The sequence below is a fragment of the Notolepis coatsorum genome (assembly GCF_963971535.1).
Source record: "Notolepis coatsorum genome assembly, chromosome: 1".
Classification (NCBI taxonomy): Eukaryota; Metazoa; Chordata; class Actinopteri; order Aulopiformes; family Paralepididae; genus Notolepis; species Notolepis coatsorum.
This window is the reverse complement of record NC_140165.1, coordinates 70,996,440-71,004,855: the sequence shown is the minus strand read 5'-3', so window position 1 is coordinate 71,004,855 and position 8,416 is coordinate 70,996,440.

The following is an 8,416-nucleotide window of genomic DNA, read 5'->3' as shown; positions in this document are numbered from 1 at the left end:
TTGATGGGTGGGTGTAGTTCAAAGAGTTCCACTATATATTAAAGATAATTGTGGGTGGGTGTAGTTCAAAGAGTTCCACTATACAGCTACCAGATTTTTATTTTTTTTTACAGATAGATTGATGGGTGGGTGCAATTCAAAGAGTTCCACTATACAGCTACCAGAATTATTATTATTATTTTTTACATGTAATAATAATAAAGTTCCTTTTGCTTAATCTTGGTCTTGGTGTAAACTATTGATTGATTATCTGGTCTTCAATTCACTGATTCTTGACACAAATGACTGAAATGCAAGGTCTCAAATGATTTTATTATGAAATTTGACAAGTGAAGTGTGATATACTCGGCTTGTGTAGAAGATGGTGCTTTTTCACAAAAGGAATCCAGTCCATGGCAACCTAATGCCAAATCATGTGCTAGTTGTATGATTCATAACGTGGGGGATTTGCTTTTGAACCAGATTAGTGCACTTATTATTTCCCTTGATGGCCAAATAATCCACCACTGCTAAATGACAACTTTGTTAGGTGTTAAGTCACAAGACTAGTAAAGAACATTAACTTCACATTTTGAGATCTGCCCTCGGTAGCAATGTATCCCTAAGGCCAGATCAGGGCAAATTTACCAGGACAAAGTAAATGTATTGCATGAAATGATGTTCATCTGATATGGGTATTCCTCTGGTCTGGCTTAGGGTCATGTGACTTTGACTAGGTGACATGTTCCTCACACAGCTCTGATCGCCCAGTCTACATTTTCAGCTTAAAGGGGACCTGAATTTACTTCCTGTGTCAGTTTGCTAATACAATTTTATTTGGGCGTCATGCACCGTATCCAATGAGGTTAAGGTAGGGTGGGTTTACAGTAAGCGGTGGTCTAAAGTAACCCATCTGTACTTAAGTACAATTTCCAGGTGCTTTACTTCATTATTTATATTTTAGGGAACTTTGTACTTTTGTCAAAGGAAATATTGTCCTTTTCTATTTATCCAAACCCATCGGTCACTAGTTACTTTGCATAGAAAACAAGGCAAAATTTGAAGCTAGTCAAATAATCAGCCAGCATAACGACCATGTGACATTTTAACACAACCTTTACAAGTCGATGGATGAAGAATGAATGCTTCAGACCACTGAATACACAAATTATATATTACATGTACTTTTACTTTTGATACGTCAATGTCAAAAAAACTTCTCAACCTTTACTTATGTAGAATTTTCAATGGATGACTTACCGGAGTACCATTTTATCTGGGTAAGTTTCAAGTTTCAAGTTTCTAGTTTCTTTAATATTTGTCATACAGAAGTACAGAATACTTTTATACAAAATGCTTCTTACTGTTACGCTCCAGAGACTGTGCAAGACAAGATAAGTATGAAATAAAATAACATAGTAAAATTAGAAGTAAAAAAATGAGGTCACAGTGTTCAGTTTAGACATATGTACAATGTTCGATGCAGAATAGACGTAGTTACCATACAATATACAATACTGTGCAGTGTACAAATTTACAATACTATATAGTGCAAGGCAGAAATGGGACAAGGTGCAATTTAGGTACAATTCACAGTAGGTGTACGAGTTGTAGTGCAAATCCTTTATCAATAAATATAAAGTGTAAAGTGTGTTTGTGTGATCTAAAGTGTGGAGAGTGGGTGCTGCAGTGTGTTGTTTGTTTGAGTGAGTGTGTGCGTGTGGGTGTGTGTGCTGTGTGCATTTGATGGTTGTTGCATAGTGTTTATTGTTCGTTTAGCAGCCTGATGGCCTGGGGATAGAAGCTTCTTCTGAGTCTTTCTGTGCTCGCCTTAAGACTCCGGTATCGCTTGCCTGACCGCAGCAGTTCAAAGAGGCAGTTGTTCGGGTGGCTCGAGTCCTTAATAATTCTCTTAGCCTTCCCCTTGCACCGCTTGTTGTAAATGTTCTGGAGGGTGGGAAGCCCCCCTCCAATTGTGCGTTCGGCTGAACGTGTCACTCTTTGTAGTCTGCTACGGTCTTGTGCAGTGCTATTCCCAAACCAGGAGGTGATGTTGCCGGTCAGGATGCTCTCTATTGTACATGAGTAGAAGTTCCTAAGGATCTTCTGACTGACTTGGAACTTCCTTAGGCGCCTGAGGAAGTAGAGGCGTTGTCGTGCCTTCTTCACAACACTGTCAATGTGTGTGGTCCATGTCAAGTCCTCGGATATGTGGGCTCCGAGGTACTTGAAACTGTTCACTCTCTCAACCGGTGCCCCGTCGATGCTGAGGGGGCTGTAGTCCTTGACCCCCGACCTCCTGAAGGTATTTATACTAATACTTAAAATAGTGGTACTCCCTCCACCACTGCAGATGAGATACCAAGTTTTTAGTGAGTCCTATTTGCTAATATCAATAGCTGACAGAAAATGTACTTGGGTCCAATCTGTTCCCTAGCAACGCAATTACAGTCCAATTTCCGCAGGTGCCCAATTCCTGTGGCATGTGTCTTCAATCATGACGAACTTTAATATTAGATCCCTTAAGCCATAGGTGTCAAACTCATGGCCCGCGGACCAAATGTGGCCCGCCACGTCATTTGATGTGGCCCCCAAGAGCTCTGGTTAAAAAATAAATAAATAAACATTATTATTTTATTTTCTTTAAACATTAATCTTGGGTTAAATAGCTGCGTTAAAAGAATTGTGGGTTAATGCGTTAATAAAGCTTTAACTTTGACAGCCTTAGTTATTACACATTCTTACACATACATGTATGTTGAACATCTGAGGTATTGATGAAGTAACAAAGGAAAAAAGCCAAAAGCACTTACTCCTCAGCCCAAAATACAAAAAAGATCCAGGCGGAATAGGTAACAAAGGGTTGAAGAAATATTGTCTGAACTGTCAGATGCAAACTGGCTGTGTGACATAACTGAGCATCTCGCTCAATTGAATAAGAAGCTGTAGGGACGCAAACGAGTCCCACCCAAAACTTGACCAATATAGTTGTGAACTGAGACAACCCTTATTTTGTTATTTGAGTACAGTTACAGTTATGTGTTCATGCAGACACATAATAGCAATTTCATTACGAATTGAAAATGGTGGACCCTGATGTAAACAAGTCAAAAGTCTTTCTCTGGTCTGCATCCCCTTAACAATTGTGTGTATTGAACTGTACTGTACCCATTCTGCAATCTGTTAATTAAACTATCTTCCATTAGTTGGATGTATGGCCTCTGCAAGGTTGTGTGCAGCCATTTGTTTTTGTAACATCTGCTACATCTGACCCACGTGTTCTTTGCAGCTCAGTTGTTAGTTCTGCCCCTCTTGACTGTGACAAAAAGGTTTTGAACAAACTTAATGTCATAGCTTGTATTTGATGATCTTCTTCTTTGTTATTTACTTGAATGGTTTGATCATTGATTAATGGAGTATAATATGGGGTTCTGATAAACTAAAATAATTTGTTAAAATAACATAAGCTAACATATATTTTTACATCTATGCAAATGCATATGCAATATGTATAACTTTAATAAGTAATAAATACAGAAACAACATGTTTAACAATATGTAAATGAGTAGCTACATTTATTTTACATTACATTAACATTTATACGGTCTTTGGCCCTTTGAGGGCAACCATAATGCTCATGTGGCCCTCTGTGAAAATGAGTTTGACACCCCTGATCTAGAGTATCCGTGGTGACGGTCCCATGCGGTCAGGAGGAACCAGAGGGGAGGTAGGAGGAGGAAGGAACAGTCCTCAGCACAAGAGGAACCAGAGGGGAGGTAGGAGGAGGAACCAGAGGGGAGGTAGGAGGAGGAATGAACAGTCCTCCTCAGCACAAGAGGAACCAGAGGGCAGGTAGGAGGAGGAACCGGAGGGGAGGTAGGAGGAGGAACCAGAGGGGAGGTAGGAGGAGGAACCAGAGGGGAGGTAGGAGGAGGAACCAGAGGGGAGGTAGGAGGAGGAACCAGAGGGCAGGTAGGAGGAGGAACCAGCCACGTTGGAACTTTAAATCGGTAGGGGGTGCTGGGGGGTCGCCAGATGATACAATTTTTTTTTTTTTTTTTTTGCGGTCAGGCCACTGAATTTAGAAGCAGGCCAGGCCAGTGTTTGTAGTTGCACCAGCGCAATAGTTAGATAACCTAGGTGGGGAACAACCAGGAGATCACTAGCTAACCTGTAATAATCCCCCCCCAGAAAAATGTACTTTGCATTTGATATATTGCAAATATATGCCATCACACACACTGGCATTTAAAGGGTTAGAATTATAAAATTAATATGTGGTGTTATGATCAGGGCTGAAGTTGAATAAAATATTGTATTTATCAATTACAAAAAACTGAAAATCCATAAAAATCTGTTGTTGCTAATCATACATATGCTAGCCTGTTTTTTAACAATAATTTGTGATGCCATCACAAACACTGGCATTTAAAGGGTACAAATAAAAAAAATTCCTGCACCAGAATGCAGGAAATGAAGTCTTAGTAACAAAAAAATTCTTGGTGGGGGACCCCCTGCTTAAAAAGTGGCCTGACTGGGGCTATATTTCCTGGCCTGAATGATTTCCCCAGTCCGGCCCTGGTTAAAAGCCTCCAATGCTTATTAGTGTGTGTGCGTTTGAACGTTTGCATGTTTCAACCATACATTTACGTTTTCTTTGGGTCGCAGCCTGAAAAGTTTGGGAACCCCTGGTCTAGCCTGTACCCCCTCAGACATGTTGCTGGCCCCGTCAAAACGGTATCCTATCAGCCTCCATGGGCAGGTCGAGGCGTAAAAGTATTTTATACACAAAAACAGCGTCTTGGCTGTTGTGTCTGGGCCGGGCATTGTAAAAACCCCAAAAGAAGTTATGAGCTTCCAAGTTGTCATCGGCGAACTGTATATTACACGAGAATTGTTCTTTTCCAGTGAGTGACATCAGTGGTTCCGTCAGCGCTCAAGCCAAAGAATGGGCTTTTGGATGCTTTGCCTCTAATTTGTCGCTGAATATCATGGGCAAACAGCTGTAAGATTTCGTTTTGGATGTTGTTGGACATGTCTCTCTTTTGGAGCCAATTCTTCAACTCGGGATCAGACTCGGTGCGCACTCTTTCCATCATGAGCTGCCATAACACCCCATCCCTATTTGCATCACCCCTCAGTGGAAGCCCCTGGCGCCCGAGGGGGGGTATAGGGGAACAGACTCGGTTAACTCTTCAATACCTGATGCTGAGGCTGAACCTGAACCTGTTGTCTCTGTCTCTCTCTGACATTTATCAGATTTAGTGGGACTGTCACTGGGACCGGCGGGACATTTAGAAAATAAATCTGATATTTTTCTTTTCTGCGAGTGAGACATTCTGTGCTAGCAAAGTCTGACTACTAGCTAAAATCGACTGACTGCGCAAGCACTGTATCACAGTAGCTCAGTGGTTCGTGGCGCTTGGGAAGGGCGGGAGACGGGAGGTGAATACAATTAGTTGTTTCACCTGTCATTCAGTCTGTGACAGTCTGTCATCACTTGAAAATCTACTCTGTTTTACACGTATGATTGTGTACAGTAGTGTAATGAATGAATGAGAACTTTATTTAACAGATTGGAGAATGGCTACAATACAGTACGGCTCAATACACACAATATTAAAATGGTGAAGTGCTTTGAGCAGGATACACTTATAATATACAGTGTTACAGTTATACAGTTACAGTATATACAAATATATAAATACTGTCATAAAAAAAAAACATAATAATAAAAAAAAAAAGAAATTATATATATATATATTTTTTTTGCAATAACAGCACCCCCCCTTCCAACGTGCCTGGTGTGCGGGATACAGTATCTGCTCAGCTGCTGCATCGTTAATGAACTATAGATTTATATGGAATTCGTTAATCTATCTAGCGATTGGGTTAACAGAGCAGAAGGCTTATACTGTACATAGAGCGGTAATGCTCAGATTGCTCATTGAGTCATGACTATAAATGCAAAACGTAATTGTCGTATTATCATTATTTAATTCCGATGATAGAAACAGTCCGTCTGTAGAATCGACTTGAAGAAGCAATCACCATTTGTTCAGGGGGGTTGATATATTGTTATTTTGATATAAACTCGATTGCAGAGATGGTTATTAAGACGGCATTCATTCCTCTGATAAAAATGATTTGGTGTCTGACAGCTTGAAGTTTATCATGATGATAACTCATAACTAGAGGTGGGCATAGATAATTTTTTTTAATCTAGATTAATCTATCTGCAATCCTGGATTTAATCTAGATTAATCTAGATTAAAATGGCTAAAAATCTTTTTTTAAAAAACCTGCCGAAGGCATTCAAAATGTGTGTTCTACCCAAATAATGACCAGAAGTAAGTCCTTACTTTTTCTTTCCTCCTTATGTTTCTCAGGCCAGGTGGCCCATTACACCATGAGCCCATCTCCCGTTTCCAAAATGCATTACAGACTGTTTTGTTATGATAATTGGTAATGAAATATCAAAATAATGTTCAATAAGATGTACTTGTGTTTAATAAGTTGTTTTATTCAGAAGTTAACACAAATAAATAATATTACCAGACAGTACAGTATCTAGCACACTCTCAGGAGCAAAACAGAAAGAAGCATTTCAAACTTGAACTATGGAGTTGCTGTCTTTCGCAGTCTTCCCTCATCTGCTAGATAGTAGAGAGTGCAGGCTACTTTCTTTACCACACCGACCGGCGAACGCATGACTGTTGTTTGTCCTTGAATGTGCTGGCGAAGCATTTCACTCAGCGACAGTAGTGCTGGTCGGGACATCCTAAAGTTCTCTCGCCATTCTTCTTCCAACACTACCTCATTCTCGAAATTATCCCACCAGCTAGAGGTCCGACCTGGTCTCGTCCAGAACCTCCGCTGGCGAGCGCATCGCCGCTGTCTTCGTGTAGTTGTATTTGGGCTAGCAAACAAGAGGAGCAGTATCCTTCTTCGATTCTCGACCATGCGCCTCTGTTCGCGCAACGCGGTCATCAACAGAGCATAACATCCATGAACAGCCGACACCACCACTTCCATTTCAGTAGCTGTCTTTTTCAAAACGGTGTTCCCTCAGATGTAGCTGGCTCTGCTCCTCTCTAACTTGCTATTGTTTGCGACAGTCTGCCGTAAACATGGACAATAATTGCGTCAGCCGTAGACACTGGGAATAACCTCGGTTGCTGTGATGTTTGTCTTGTGTTATAAAATAACTTGACAGGACGACCAGATTTAGTCTAACATCGACTCCCTCATTTAATGTCTCTTCTCCAGCTTCATGCATATACAGAATGCAGTCTCTCGTCCCACATCCGGGTTACTCCCAGTACGGGTACCCGCATAGCTCAATACACTACATCCAGGGGCGGACCTAGCACATTTGGCGCCCTAGGCGAGATTCACCACTTTTTTTTTTGCGTCCCCCTCTGGGTGGCGCTCTAGGCGACCGCCTATATCGCCTGTAGGAAGGTCCGCCCCTGACTACATCTCCCTTCTTAAGTTCCACATTCTTCAGACATTTTTTTTTTTTTTTTTTTTTTTTTTAACAAGTTGTCAACAACTGAATAATCACAGAACATAGTGAGAAATAGTTCTTGGATAGAAAATAATAAAACTAAGCACTGTGGGCCTATACGGCACATAAACAACCAAAGGTGCCTCCTGCATTTAAAACAACACAAACTGTAGTTTTTGTAACCACAAAGTCATCCAGTGAACATTAAATGAATCAGTTACAGTGCACCATAAATGAGCAGAGTCCACTTTTTGTTTCCCTACTCTCTAAACCTTGTTGGAGTTTTGACCAGTCTCCCTGATCTAGTGCGAAAAGGTTGTGCGATAGTGTCAGTAGTGTCACTGCTTCCCTGTGGAGTGTGCGCTGGGGTCTGTGCGTGTGAACTGTCCTGATCAACAAACCTTGGGTTGTCACAGTTCATATCCCCATTCACATCTTGCTCCTTAGCAGCAGATGGAAACTCTCTCAGCAGTCTCCCTGAGATGTCTCCTGTTCCTTCTGAACATCCTTCCTTCAGGTGTACGCACCACATAGGAACATTGTTGTTCGTGCTCCCTCAGAACTACAGCTGGCCTCCAAGTGTCTCCAGACTGCATCCTCACATTCTCTCCAGCACGCAGCACAGGTAGGTGTTTAGCGTGGCGATCATAGTAGCTTTTTTGTTTAGCTTGCTTTTCTTTCAACTTGTTGTGAATATTAAGTACACCTTCAGGGGCAGGAGCATCCTTTTAACAGTTTGCACAGCTTTTTCTGCCTGTCCATTTGACTGAGCATAGTGTGGACTTGAGGTGACATGACTGAACTCCCAGCTCTCTGCAAAGCTCTTGAATTCTGCACTGGCAGTTGCTACGCCCACACGCAACTGCAAAACCGCACAACTTCACCCTGGCCACCGGTTTCAAAGACCGCGGTTGCAGTGTAGCAAA